The sequence below is a fragment of the Erinaceus europaeus genome, chromosome 14 (assembly GCF_950295315.1).
Source record: "Erinaceus europaeus chromosome 14, mEriEur2.1, whole genome shotgun sequence".
NCBI classification, from domain to species: domain Eukaryota; kingdom Metazoa; phylum Chordata; class Mammalia; order Eulipotyphla; family Erinaceidae; genus Erinaceus; species Erinaceus europaeus.
In genome coordinates, this window is record NC_080175.1 from 27,972,771 (window position 1) to 27,986,347 (window position 13,577).

General features: G+C 48.2%; 1 long non-coding RNA gene across 2 annotated transcripts in view; it reads left to right on the top strand.

Annotated features, from left to right (window-relative positions):
• Positions 1 to 606, top strand: part of LOC132532766 (uncharacterized) — a 62,846-nt gene extending 62,240 nt beyond the window's left edge. For both annotated transcript variants that reach the window (XR_009544688.1, XR_009544687.1), the window contains exon 6: positions 285 to 606. This is a non-coding gene — a long non-coding RNA (uncharacterized LOC132532766). The remainder of the gene's footprint in view (positions 1 to 284) is intronic.
• Positions 607 to 13,577: the final 12,971 nt, after the last annotated feature.

Below are 13,577 nucleotides of genomic sequence, written 5' to 3' on the forward strand. Positions count from 1 at the left end.
AAGCCTGCAATTCCTCCCCTGAGAATATATCCTAAGGAACCCAACACACTCATCCAAAAAGATCTGTGTACACATATGTTCTTGGCAGCACAATTTGTAATAGCCAAAACCTGGAAGCAACCCAGGCGTCCAACAACAGATGAGTGGCTGAGTAAGTTGTGGTATATATACACAATGGAATACTACTCAGCTATAAACAACAGATGAGTGACTAAGCAAGTTGTGGTATATATACACAATAGAATATTACTCAGGCATTAAAATGTTGATTTCACCATTTTCAGCCCATCTTGAATGAAGCCTGAAGAAATCATGTTAAGTGAAATAAGTCAGAAACAGAAGGATAAATATGGTATGATCTCATTCACAGGCAGAAGTTGAAAAACAAGATCAGAAGAGGGAACACAAGTAGAACCTGAACTGGAGTTCGTGTATTGCACCAAAGTAAAAGACTCTGGGTGGTGGTGGTACAGGTCCTGGAAAAGGATGACAGAGGACCTAGTGGGGGTTGTATTGTTATGTGGAAAACTGAGAAATGTTATGCATGTACAAACTATTGTATTTACTTTCAACTGTAAAAAAATAATCCCTCAATAAAGAAATTTTTTAAAATGCTTTTAATGAGAAAACAACTTAGGCTTCACAGACAGACACTTAAGGTACCAAGAGTCTTATCCATTGGTTGTAGAAGAGAGCCCCACTTTGGCACCAGTTCTGCTTGGACTAATATTACAAAGAGTTTCCTTTCATTTCACACCTAGAATATTAAAACAGTGGTGCTGTCCACACTGGCCAGGGTTCCTCATTTCACAGCAGTAAGGAAAGCTGGCCAGGGCCCAAGTCACAGCTCTAGGAAGATCAAAAAATGTTAATGGAAGGCAGAGAGTGGTGAGTTGCCTATACTCTAGTTTGATTTGTAAGTTAGCATTTTAGATCGAAGTCCAGGCCATGGAACTCCTGGCCAGCCCTAGCAGTTGCTGGCAAACACTGAGTGATGCTGGCACTGTCTCTGATACCAGGTAGCCCTTTACAGCAGAAAGGACTCTGAACATTCCTTCCAGATGCCTCCCTCATGTCACATGATCAGGAAGGTTGAAAACTTGGTCAAGTTCACTTTTTTGAACCTTCACTCCAACTCATCCCTTCTGGGGTTACCTCAAGGCTCCCCGCCTCAATTTTTCTGGCTATGAACCTTGTCCCTAACTTGATACTTGCTCTCAGATAGATCTCAAGCAGAGGACATAGATGAAATATTAGGAAGGAAATGAAGACCACCAGAGGCAGCATCACTCAGTGGTCAAGTGTGGGCATCTGGCAGCAGATGCACGAGGTCTCCAGTACCAATTTCTACCCTAGTGACCTTGAATGCATTTGTATGTCCAATGCTCTGGCCCTTCTCCCACATGACCACTTTCTAAAATATGTACTGATCAAGCTACCCTTCTGCCAACAATAATAAAACAAAAACCAGCACACACCTGCACACATACACACACACACACAAAAATAAATACAAAACTTCAGTGACTCCTCATTACCCGGGGGATCAGATTCGAGTTCAGTGCCTTATCAGAGATTGCTGCCTGGTGAGATCTGTATAATTTATCATTTCCCATTTTGTAATTTACGGTCTGACTGAACAATATTGCTCATGGGTTCTCAGGATTTCAACTTGAGCCGCTGCACCAGAACCTACATTTCAACAAAATTCTTGTGTGATTCTTCTACACATTCATGTTTGAGAAGTCCCAATCTATGTTCATGTTTCCAAAATTCTCTGGTGATGGAGGCTGGGTGGTAGTACAACCAGTTAAGTGCACATGACGTGAAGCCCAAAGACCCGAGTAAGGATCCGGGTTCCAGCCCCTGGCTCTTAACCTGCAGTGTGGGGGTGGGGTCACTTCACAAGCAGTGAAGCAGGTCTGCAGGTGTCAATCTTTCTCTTTCCTTCCTCGACTTCTCTCTTTACTATCCAACAACAACAACAGCGATAAAAACAATGACAATATCAACAAGGACAATAAAATGGGGGGTGAGTGGGAAATGGCTCTGAGAGCAGTGGAGTTGTAGTGGAGGCACCGAGCTCCAGTGATAACCCTGGAGGCAACAACAGCAGCAACAACAACAAAAATTTGGTTATTAAAATCATCTGGGGTATTTATTAAATCAGGAATGTTTATTAAAAAGTAATTTGCCAGTTGACAACTAAGAAATTTATAATGGAAATTTTCTCTTCTAAATATAACTTAAGATGGGATAGAATACTACTTTGCAAGTAAAAAAGATATTGTAGCCTTTGGGACATAATGGATGGAACTGGAGCTGGTTATGCTTAGCAAATAAGTCAAAAGTAATTAAAGACAACTACCAGATGGTTTCACTCATATGTGGGATCTAGAGAACTGATACAGGTAAACTCAAGAAAAAGAAAAGAAAAGAAAAAAACAAAAAAACCCAGGGCTGGGGAGATAGCATAATGGTTATGCAAAAAGACTCTCATGCCTGAGGCTCCAAGGTCCCAGGTTCAATCTCCAGCATCATTATAAGGCAGAGCTGAGCAGTGCTCTGGCCTCTCTCTTTCTCTCTCTCTCTCTCTCTCTCTCTCTCTCTCTCTCTCTCTATCTCTCTGAGTAAAATAAATAAATATGTTTTTTTTTAAAGAGAAATATCAGGGGTTGGGCGGTGGCGCAGTGGATTAAGCGCATGTGGCACAAAGCGCAAGGACCGGCGCAAAGCATAACGATCCGGGTTGGAGCCCCCGGCTCCCCACCTGCAGGGGAGTCGCTTCACAGGCGGTGAAGCAGGTCTGCAGGTGTCTATCTTTCTCTCCCCCTCTCTGTCTTCCCCTCCTCTCTCCATTTCTCTCTGTCTTATCCAACAACGAACAACATCAACAATGGCAATAATAATAACTACAACGAGGCTACAACAACAAGGGCAACAAAAGGGGGAAAAAATGGCCTCCAGGAGTGGTGGATTCATGGTGCAGGCACCGAGCCCAGCAATAACCCTGGAGGAAAAAAAAAAGAGAGAGAGAAATATTTTGGGAGCTGGCTGGTGGCGCAGCGGGTTAAGCGTACATGGCACAAAGCACAAGGACCAGCTCAAGGATCCCAGTTCGAGCCCCTGGCTCCCCACCTGCAGGGGAATTGCACAGGCGGTGAAGCAGTCTGCAGGTGTCTATCTTTCTCTCCCCTTCTCTGTCTTCCCCTCCTCTCTCGATTTCTCTGTCCTATCCAACAACAACAACAACAACAATAAACAACAAGGGCAACAAAAGGGGAAAAATAAAAAATAAAGAAAAAAAGAAACATTTTTTAAAAATATACTTTTTAAAATTAGAGAAAAATGGTTACTGATATCACTGATAGCAGTGGATTCATTGTGCAGGCACTGAGTCCCAGCAATAGCATTGGCGGCAATTGAAAATAAATATATAAGTATAACTTGAGCACATTATTTTTCGTATATTTATCTATATAGGAACAATGATAAAATCAATAGGGCATTGGAGTCAAAGGGTTTTCCTTAATTGTGTGCCTTTCCTAATGCACTCAGATAAGCAGTCTGAGACTCTACATCTTCTTGTGGGGGACTTTTCTTCATATTTACATCAAAAACTTAGTGTACATGATGTGAAAATACCATTTGGAGGGTGTTAACTTTAAACTCTAAAGGAAGTAAACAAGTAAAATTGTAATTTACTCTTTACAGGCCCCCAAGTCTTTACTGTCACCAATAAGCAAAGTTACACTTCCACGGAAAATGCAAATTTTTAGGTCCACTTTTAGCCCCACTAAGTCAGGATTTGCAGAGTGGTGGGTGTAGTCTGGGGAGCTATTTAGCAAGCATCTCAAGTGATGCTTCTCACTGGGGAAGTTTGGGAACCATTATCAGTGGGCTTCAATCATGGTTGTGCATTAGAATCACCTGTGAGAACTTTAAAACCATGTTTAGGGGTAGAGATTCTGATCTGGGCTGCAACTGAGGCACTGGAACTTTCCCAAATCATCCCCGGGAGATCGCTGTGTGCTGTGTAACTGGGCTGAGAATCACCACACTAAAAACGTGGTTTGCAAATTCACTTGTGTAGACTTTTGGCACCAGAACCACGTGCATATCTTGAAGAAAACTGGCATCAGGTGCGCCATGGATCTTCAACCTTGGATTCTTGGTGGGAAGTACTTTGCAGAAAGGTAAGAGGAGGGCTAGGGATACAGGATAATGGCTAAAGCAAAGACATTCATGCCTGAGGCTCTGAGGTCTCAAATCCAGTCCCCAGCACTATGGAGCCAGTGTTCTGGTCTATCTACCTATCTCGTTAATAAATACAGTATATTTAAGAAAGTAAAAAAGAAGGAAAGGAAGAGCGAGAAAGAGGAACCTAGAAAGAGAACTTCCTATCCCAGAGGACTTGCCCTTTATGGAGAGGTTGCAGGCTTTTTCATGACTCCCACTGCAAAAGCTTCACTATATTCTTCAGATGCTGCTTGGAGCTGGAGCAGAGCACTAGGGTACAGTCAAACACAGAGAGCCAGAGGGGGTAGATATGGCGACTAAGTGTGCTCACTCCATTGTCCCTAACTTTCCTCCCTAGCCTGGACCCCAAGGCCTCCATGTGGGGGCTGTAGCCTGGGGTGCTATCCTATCCCAGTACAGAACCCAGGGAGACATGAATGTGTTGCAGTGAAGTTTGTGCTGCACGATTGCATCCAGTCTCCATGGTTACCTACCCCATGAGGGGCTTCTTCCCATTTTCAGGTACAGAGGTGGAGACTTAGAACACTGACATGTCGAAGGCATGTGCTGGTCCATGGCAGAGCACAGGATGGACTCAGGAACTCCTAGGATTTTTTCCTCTAACATGCCTTTCCCACTCATGTTTATGCTCATGCACCCACGCACATCTATAACCCACACTCCACTTGGTTACATGACTAGCACACTGCCTAGTCAAACTTGCTCTCTCACACTCTCACACTGGTGCACACAATGTCATGGGTACACACCTCAAAGTCATAGACAAGCACACTCTGTCTCCAGCATGCACACCCACTCACACAAGCACAAATGCATCCACAACTCATACTAAGAGGCCAGTGTCTAGTCTGAACTCTGAGTGGGCATTTAAGGAGGAGTCAGGGCCTTGGGGAGTGGGTTGGGAGGCAGGTGTCTGGGTCCTCCTCTCAAAACCTCCACCTGCCACATTGTGGCTTCAGCCCCAGGGGCAGAAGCTGCAGCCAGGGTTGAAGAAGCAGGAGAGCCCAGAGGAGTGAACAAAATGGGAACTGAACTCACAGTCATCCTGAATCTTGGGCAAAAATCCTGGGCCCAGAAGTCAAACCCAGCTGGGACTAAGTCCAGTTCTATGGCTTCCCAGTGGGTGTGGCTTTGGACCAGTCATCTAACTTCAGCTTCCTTGTCTGCAGAGCAGAGCTGCTAGGTCTGCTTTGCACACTCAAATGAAGATCAAGTTGCAAAAGCATCTGGTACAGCACATGGGGCTGGTTTTTTCTTACTCCTGATTCTACCTTCCTTACAGCCCATCAACAGTGCCCTCTATTTACTCTACCCCTGGCATCAGTGTCCTAAACAGATAATATGTCCTATCTACCATGCACCCCCCCACCCCAGAAGCTTCACGATATTCTCCAGACATTCCAAAGAGGCCGGGAGGGATGAGGTCTTTCTCACAAATAAAGTCAGACTAGAAAGCATTTTCTGCTGATTAACCTTGAGTTGGGGAGTTGGGGTACAGAACCAGAACCACCATCCAAGTCCCAGGGTGAGTCTAGCAGAGCTGGGAGGAGCCCCCTGGGGCTGGAGCCTCCAGATCTGAAGGGAAGATAAAAAGGTCTCCATGGGTTACGTATACTAAGGAATCAAGGCTGGCATCTTTTTTTGGGGGGGGTGGTGGCAAAACAGGATTTTGCTAGTGGCTGAAAGGCAAGGCTTTTCCCAACATCCCCCCTCCCGGCTCAACTCCAGCTCCCCCTGCCCTGTTAAATGAGACCACAGGGAAGCTGGAGACAAGGGGAGGGGGTGGTACAGAGACTAAGATTGACCTCTGCAGCCTGGGCTCAGGTGGGGAGGCCCGCAATCCACGAGTCCTACTCCCTGGGGCCCCATCACTAGGAGCGGCTCTCATCACCTCCAGGCCAGAGCGGATCCCCCTTTGTCAGCCCTCCTGGCACCAGCCTGTCTGAGCCTTCCTCACCTCTGACGCCCAGGACATTTGTTTTGGTGACCATGGCCAAAGAATAATTGGGACTGAAACGCCAACCTGGAACCTCCAAAGGATAAACAAGCCGGCCAGGGCAGCCCTGGAACCAATGTGAGGACAGACATAAAGACAGCAGGTCCAGGGAAGCCAGGCTGGCTGGGAGTAGGGAGGGCTGGAGGAACAAACAGGAGGGAACCAGAATTCAGACCAGCCAGGAGGCCTGCACTGTCTGTGTCTAGAGCCACTCAGGGAAGTCGATGCTCTGATGCCAACTAAGAAGGCTTCCGTCCACTCAGTCTGGTTTCAGGCAGCTTCAGAAGTAACAGGACTCTCCCTAGCTCTAGGGACTCTTGTGCAAACTACAAGAAGCCTGCAAGCAGGCCCCTCCACACTGTCCCTGCAACCCAGTTGCACCAAGAGCCTCCCTCAGAAAAGCACTGAGCTTCACTGATGGGGACATCTTAGCCTTGTCTTTAAGGAGCCTGGGAAAAGGAGATCATGCCCTGCCAGGAGCTGGGAGTTTCCATCAGGATGCAGAGGTCCTGGAGCCAGAAGGGAGCCAAAAGCAGCACTCCAGGATTCTAGCTAATACCTGCAGGGGGAGGGGACCACAGCCAAGGACACCATGACAGGAAGTGCCAAGGAGGTGGCTGTTCCAGTTGTTTTCCTAGGACTCTAATGGAGGCAGCTGAGGCCTTAGGAGGCCTAACTGTTCTCAAAGCCCCATCCAAGCTCTGCCAGCTCTGCCTTCAGGGCACAAGGTATTTAAAGGGCCAGAACCCTGCTTCTCTGGCTCTCTCCATCACAATGCAGTGTTTTGCCATCTAAACAGGGGTCATGAACCCAGACACCTGAGGGGCATGTGGGGGTGGGAGAGCTTGGAGAAGCATCAGGTTGGAGGTCTCAGGAAACTCCAAGGTGAAGCCAGAGTTTCTGGGCTGATTGTCACTCTGTGTAGGAGCAGAGAAGACATAGATCTGGGGTGGGTGGGGGGAGGGTGGGGCAGGATCACTGGTGACTGGCAGATCGCAAGCCTGCATGTCTGAATGATGGCTTACAACACTAGTGAGTGTTCCAGAAGCCAAGAGCTCGGCTTTGCTGGACCCCCACAAATCCTACTGTGTCAGTAGCTCCCAGTCAAGAGAGAGCTGATAAGTGATGGACCTGAACTTAAGAGAGAGAGAGAGAGAGAGAGAGAGAGAGAACCTTGATAGGCTGGCAGCATTCCAGAGGAGCAGGCCAAGTCCAGTGAAGTCTAAGCTGACCACAGCCAGATCCCCATATAAGCTCCTACCACCACCAACCCCCACACACACACACACCAATACCCTGAGAATGATCCCATTTGAAAATGTCACCACGGGAGCCACAGAGTCTAAAGGCTTATACCCTCAGCAAGTCCCATCCACCCACAGCTCCACCCAGTTCCCAACAAACCCACATTTCTCTCTCTCTCTCTCTCTTTCTCTCTCCTTCCCCTCCCTCCCTCCCTTTATTTTTTCTCCTCCTCCTCCTCCTCCTTTTTTATTTTTACCAGAGCACTGCTCAGCTCTAGCTTATGGTGCAGCGGGGGACTGAACCTGGGACTTTGGACCCAAGCATGACAGTTTCTTTGTATAACCATTATACTATCTACCTCCATCTCCACTTTTATTTTTTAATCATTTTTACTAGTGATTTAATATAGATTTACAAAATTATAAGATAATAGGGGTATAATCCCATACCACTCCCATCACCAGAGTTCTGTGTCCCCATTCCCTCCACTGGAAACTGCAGTAATTTTCTTAAAGTCACAGGTATGGGCTGACTTTATACTTATCACTACACTACACAGACACACACATATATACACACATATATTGCCACGAAGGTTGTTGCTGGAGGTCAGTGCTGGCACTACAAATCCACTGCTCCCGGGGCCAGGCAGTGGCACACCTGACTAAGCACACACGTTATAATACACAAGGACCCAGGTTCAAGCCTCTGGTCCCCACTTGCAGGAGGAAAGCTTCACGAGTGGTGAAGCAGGGCTGCAGGTGTCTGTCTCTCTCTTTCTCTCTATTTTACCCTCCCCTCTCAATTTCTCTTTTCTCTACCCAAATAATAAGTAAATAAATAAATATTAAAAAATCCACTGTACCCAGTGGCCATTTTCTCTCTCTTTTTTCTTTTTCTTCTTCTTTTTTTTTTTTGTTTGTTTCCAGGGTTATTGCTGGGACTTGGTGCCTACACTTTGAACCTACTACTTTTAGAGGCCAATTTTCCTATTTTGTTGCCCTTGTTGCTATTGTCATTGTTACCATTGTTGTTGTTGGATAGGACAGAGAGAAATGGAGAGAGGAAGGTAGTCAGAAGGGGGGGGAGAAAGATAGACACCTGCAGACCTGCTTCACTGCCCGTGAAGTGACCCCCCTGCAGTGGGGGGCTGGGTAGTCGAGCTAGGATCCTTATGCCAGCTTGCACTTCCCACCATGTGAGCTTAACCTATTGCACCACCACCCAGCTACCTTCTTTTTCAATTTAAATTATTTTATTTTATTTTATTTTATTATTGGATAGAGACATAGAGAAGTTGAGAGGAAGGGAAGATAGGCAGAGACATACCTGCAGCCCTGCTTCACCACTCGCCAACCTTTGCCTCTGCAGCTGAGGACCAGTGGCATGAACCCATGTCCTTGTGCAGTGTAATGCCCTTAACAACCACCACCATCTGGCCCTTTCTACTATTTTTTATTAGATATGACAAAGAGAAATTGAAAGAGGATGGGGAGTTAGAGTGAGGGAGAGGAAAGATAGACATCTGCAGACCTGCTTCACCACTCATGAATTGGACCCCCTGCCGTTGGTGAGTGGGGCATGAACCCTGGTATGTTTAACCAAGTGCACCACCACCTGGCCCCCACTGCTATATATTTTTGACCTATGGTTCTGACTTCATTTCCTTTCTTCCTCTTTTTTTTCCTCAGTTTTCTCCCTCTTTTTTTGTTGTTAAATTTTGTTAATTCTTTATTATCTTAATTTACTGGATAGAGACAGCCAGAAATCGAGAGGAAGGGGGAGCTTGAGAGGGAAAGAGAGAAAGAGAGAGAGACACCTGCAGCACTGCTTCACCACTCACAAAGCATTCCTCCTGCAGGTGGGGACTGGGGTCTTGAACCCGGGTTCTTGTGCATTGTAACGTGTGCTCAACCAGGTGTGCCAACCACCCAGCCCCACTTCACTTGCTTTCTAAGTCACACTTATATCTGTCACTGCTTCCAGTCATCTTTCCTTTTTTCCTCTTCTCTCAGATAAGAGAAACAGTGCCTGACTTTCTCTGGTGTTTTCCAGATTCACCTCCCTTTCAGGGTGGTACAAAAACAAGATTTCTGATGACATTTTGGGTCCTTGTGGAATTAGGGTTCAGAGCCCTCTGGTCATTTTCCCCTATCATTTACCCTTCTGGGAGTATGGATCAAGATTATTTTGGGGATGAAGAAGGTGGGAGTTCTGGCTTCTGTAATTGCTACTCCCCTGGACATGGGAAGTGCCCAGTTCTCTTTCTAAAGGCCTATCTTCACCCAAGTGCTGCCTTCCCAGAGCGATCATCTCAAGCTTTAGGTCTGCCATCTGGTGGACATTGACATAACTACAGCCACCTCCTTCAGGGACTGACTGGCTTTCTCATAGGTGTGGCCAGAGGGAGCAATCAATACAAACCTTACCCAGAGGGTAGGAGCAATGCTGGGGAGGCAAGCTCTGGGTTGGGGAAGGAGGGCCAGGTATGGTTGGTGGCCTTGAAGGCTTTCAGACATCAAACTGGATCCTGCAAATAAAGGCTCCCTTTGTTCCACCCTCAATACCCTCCCCCCCCAGTTTTATTAAACCCAGGGGCCACCCAACAGTTTCTTCTTTTCTATATTATTATTTTAATATTTATTTATTTATTCCCTTTTGTTGTCCTTGTTGTTTTATTGTTGTAGTTATTGTTGTTGTTCTTGATGTCGTCATTGTTGGATAGGACAGAGAGAAATGGAGAGAGGAGGGGAAGACAGGGGCAGAAAGATAGACACCTGCAGACCTGTTTCACCGCTTGTGAAGCGAATCCCCTGCAGGTGGGGAGCTCGGGGCTTGAACCAGGATCCTCATGTCGGTCCTTGTGCTTTGCACCACATGCACTTAACCCACTGTGCCCAACTCCCCCAACAGTTTCTTCTGGACAGAAGTACAGAGGTTTCTGTTGTGCATGCCTGGGTCCTGCATGTTCTGCCCCTGAGTGGGGCAGGTTTTCAGGAGTGGGACCTCATTGCCAACCCCCCCCACCAATCCCAAGTCCTCTCATCTGGGACTCCCTGCCTGGGCCAGACTAGGGAATGCCCCTCTCTGGGGCAGCCCAGGGCAGCTGTATGGCCCCAGAGGTCTTAGGATCCACCTCAGAACCTCAGAGACTGAAGGATGGAAGTCTTCATTACAGGATTCCTCTGAGAAGCCGGCAGTGGTGAATAATTTATGTACAAGGCGGAGAAGACAATAAATCAACTGCAATGATTAACATGAGCTATTTTACGTGTGAGAAAGATCTATGGCAGGAGGCTGCCAGGTTGCTGGTGATTAATGTGGCTGTTTGTGCTGGCTTCTGGGCCTTTATATTCAATTATGGACCTGCAGTATGTGGGGGGTCCTGGAATGGCGTGGCAGAACAGAAAGCCCAAGGAAGGAATGGTTGATGGTTGGGACATGGGTTGAGGTGACAACAGGTGGTGATTTAGCCCTGTGGGTACTGCTATGTGATGAGAGTATTAAGTCAATGGGCTGGAGTGGTAGCTCTTTCTCTAATGGGAGTCCCTTCACCCCCAGGGTCACCTTTGAATACTGGGTGAGGTAGTGCCCCAGGAGGGAGGCTCAGGTAGAAGGAGGCATCTTTGGGAAAATGAGACTTTCAGAAACAAATGTTGGTTCTGAGCCCCTAGATGCCCCTCCTCCCACTCCATGCTGCCCCTGCCACTCATAGCGTTAGTGGTGGAGGAGCATCAGCCAGCTAGTTTGGGGTGTGGGAGTATAGAGGACAGTGCTGGAAAAAGTCCCCTGTGCCACAGAACCAGGGAGCCAGGTCCTGTGTCCCCATCCTAGAGAACAGAGATGGCAGGGGCCAGGCTGGGACGAAAGCTCTGGATGTCCCTCCCAGCTGACCCAGGAAACCCTGGGAGGCCTCCCCTAGCCCTGGATTCCCACACTTGGACCTCTCCTTCCCAGCCAGCTCCAGCTGGCCCCCATCAGTGCTGGGGGTTCCAAGGACCAGTGGCGACTTTGGGGTTAAGCGGTTTCCCCCTGCCCAGCCCCTCCCAATCCTGGCTCCATCAGCTTCTTCCTCCTCCTCTGCAGTGACCTCTGTGCTGCCTCCCCTCAGAAGTCCAGGAGTGTGGGGGTCTTCTGGGAGCTGGGCTGACAGCTGGGTGCAGGAATCCTCTGGTGGGTGGAGGAATGTGGGAAGAACTGCCCCTGTGCCCCACCCCCTGCCCAGTTGGGTGCCTGCTTTGTCTTTTTACCCACAGACCAAGGCTTCAGAAATCCTGTCCTGGGATTGAGGAGGTGCTGAAAGAAAAGGAGTAGGAACACTGTCACAAGGGGCAGGCCAGAGTGCCTGGCTGGAGAGAGAGCCCCCACCCTTACAACACGTCCAACCCCCAGCTCTATGGGAAGTGGTTCTAAGTCACCCCACAGCATGTCTCTGTGCCTGATCCTGTGAAGATATGGAAGCCCAAGTCTGTCCCCTTGAATCTCTGGGGAATGTCTGGGTCCCAGGCTGTGTGTCCAGTACCTATTGTGTCTCTCTGTGCAAGGCCCCTGAACACTTGAAGCTGACCCACCTCCCAGCAGGCTCACAGCTAGCAGCAGCCCAGTCTAGCCCCTCAATCCTCAACCCCTAATCTTCTGTTTGCTTGGTTCATCACCGGGACTCCTTGGGACTCCATTAATGAGCCCTGGCTGCCCCAGAATGAGCCCCAAATTAACCCCATGGCTGACCTCGACACTGACACCTGTAATTAGGCCAGGAGGGGCTGAAGCAGAGAGGGCCCCGGGGCTCAGAGGAGCAGGGCCAGGCTGGGTTGGGCCAGGGAGCCTAATGCCCAGGAATGCTCTAAAAGCTCTGCCTGGCTCCAGGGCCTGCCGCCTGGCTCACCTCTAATACCTCACAAAGCCTCCCAGACAGGGCTCCAGGGGGATTATCTTGGGAGGGCGGCACTGGAGGTAAGCAGGGCTACTCAGTAGGCCCACCCTGCTGGCTCCCCACTGGGGAGGCCTGGCCCAAGGAGAAATCCACCCTTGTGGCCTCCAGACCCACAGCAGCCCAGAACCTGTGCCCTATGCCTTCAGCTGCCCAAGGAAGAGCCCAGATGGACCTGGCTGGCACCACCGCCTGTCCTGGGCATCCCCTCCCTCCTTCCCCCTCTCCCTCCTCTGTGTTTTATTTGCTCTACACAGCGTGTCCGGTAGCTCCAGTAGCATTAACCCCTGACCTCAACTGCAACTCTTCCTCTCCTCTGACAACTGTGTTTACCCAGTGGCATTCTCAGGCACAGGGTGTGTGTGTGTGTGTGTGTGTGTGTGTGTGTGTGTGTGTGTTGGGGAGGAGGCAGGAGTTGGTTGCAGCATTTCACCTCCTACCTGGCTGTTCCTAGGAAAAGCTGGTGGAAGACCTGGGAAACCCACTACTCCAGAGTGTGCCCAGTGCAACCAGTGCTGCTGTGGGCCTACAGGCAGCACACACACTGGGGCAGGAGTAAGGGTAGACTGGCGGAATAAAATTCAGTGAACAGGGCTGGGGAGACAGCATAATGGTTATGCAAAAAGATTTTCATGGCTGAAGCTCTGAGGTCTCAGGTTCAATCTCCAGTACTACCATAAGCCAGAACTGAACAGTGCTCTGGCACCTCTCTCTCTCTCTCTCTCTCTCTCTCCCTCTCTCTCTCCCTGTATCTTCTGTATCTTTCACATTTAAATAAAGTTTTTAAAAATTACAAATTCAGTGAACTTGTATAGAACATATATATCTATATACCTATCAATTCCACTCCTAGGAGTTTGTCTTCATATGTCTTATACCCATATCGACAAATACCTGTATCTTGAAACATAGCAAGATTATTTATTGCACATATTTATCATAAGAGCTGAAAACTGGAAACATTCTAGGTAACCACCTAAAGGAATAACAGAATAACAGAGACACACCACCAAGTGGAATACTATGCAGCTATTCAAACAGTCTGCATGTTTCCATTAGAACCACCTTCTGTGGGGCCGAGCAGTGGTGCACCTGGTTGAGCACACACATTACCATGCACAAGAACCCAGCTTCAAGCTCCCTCTC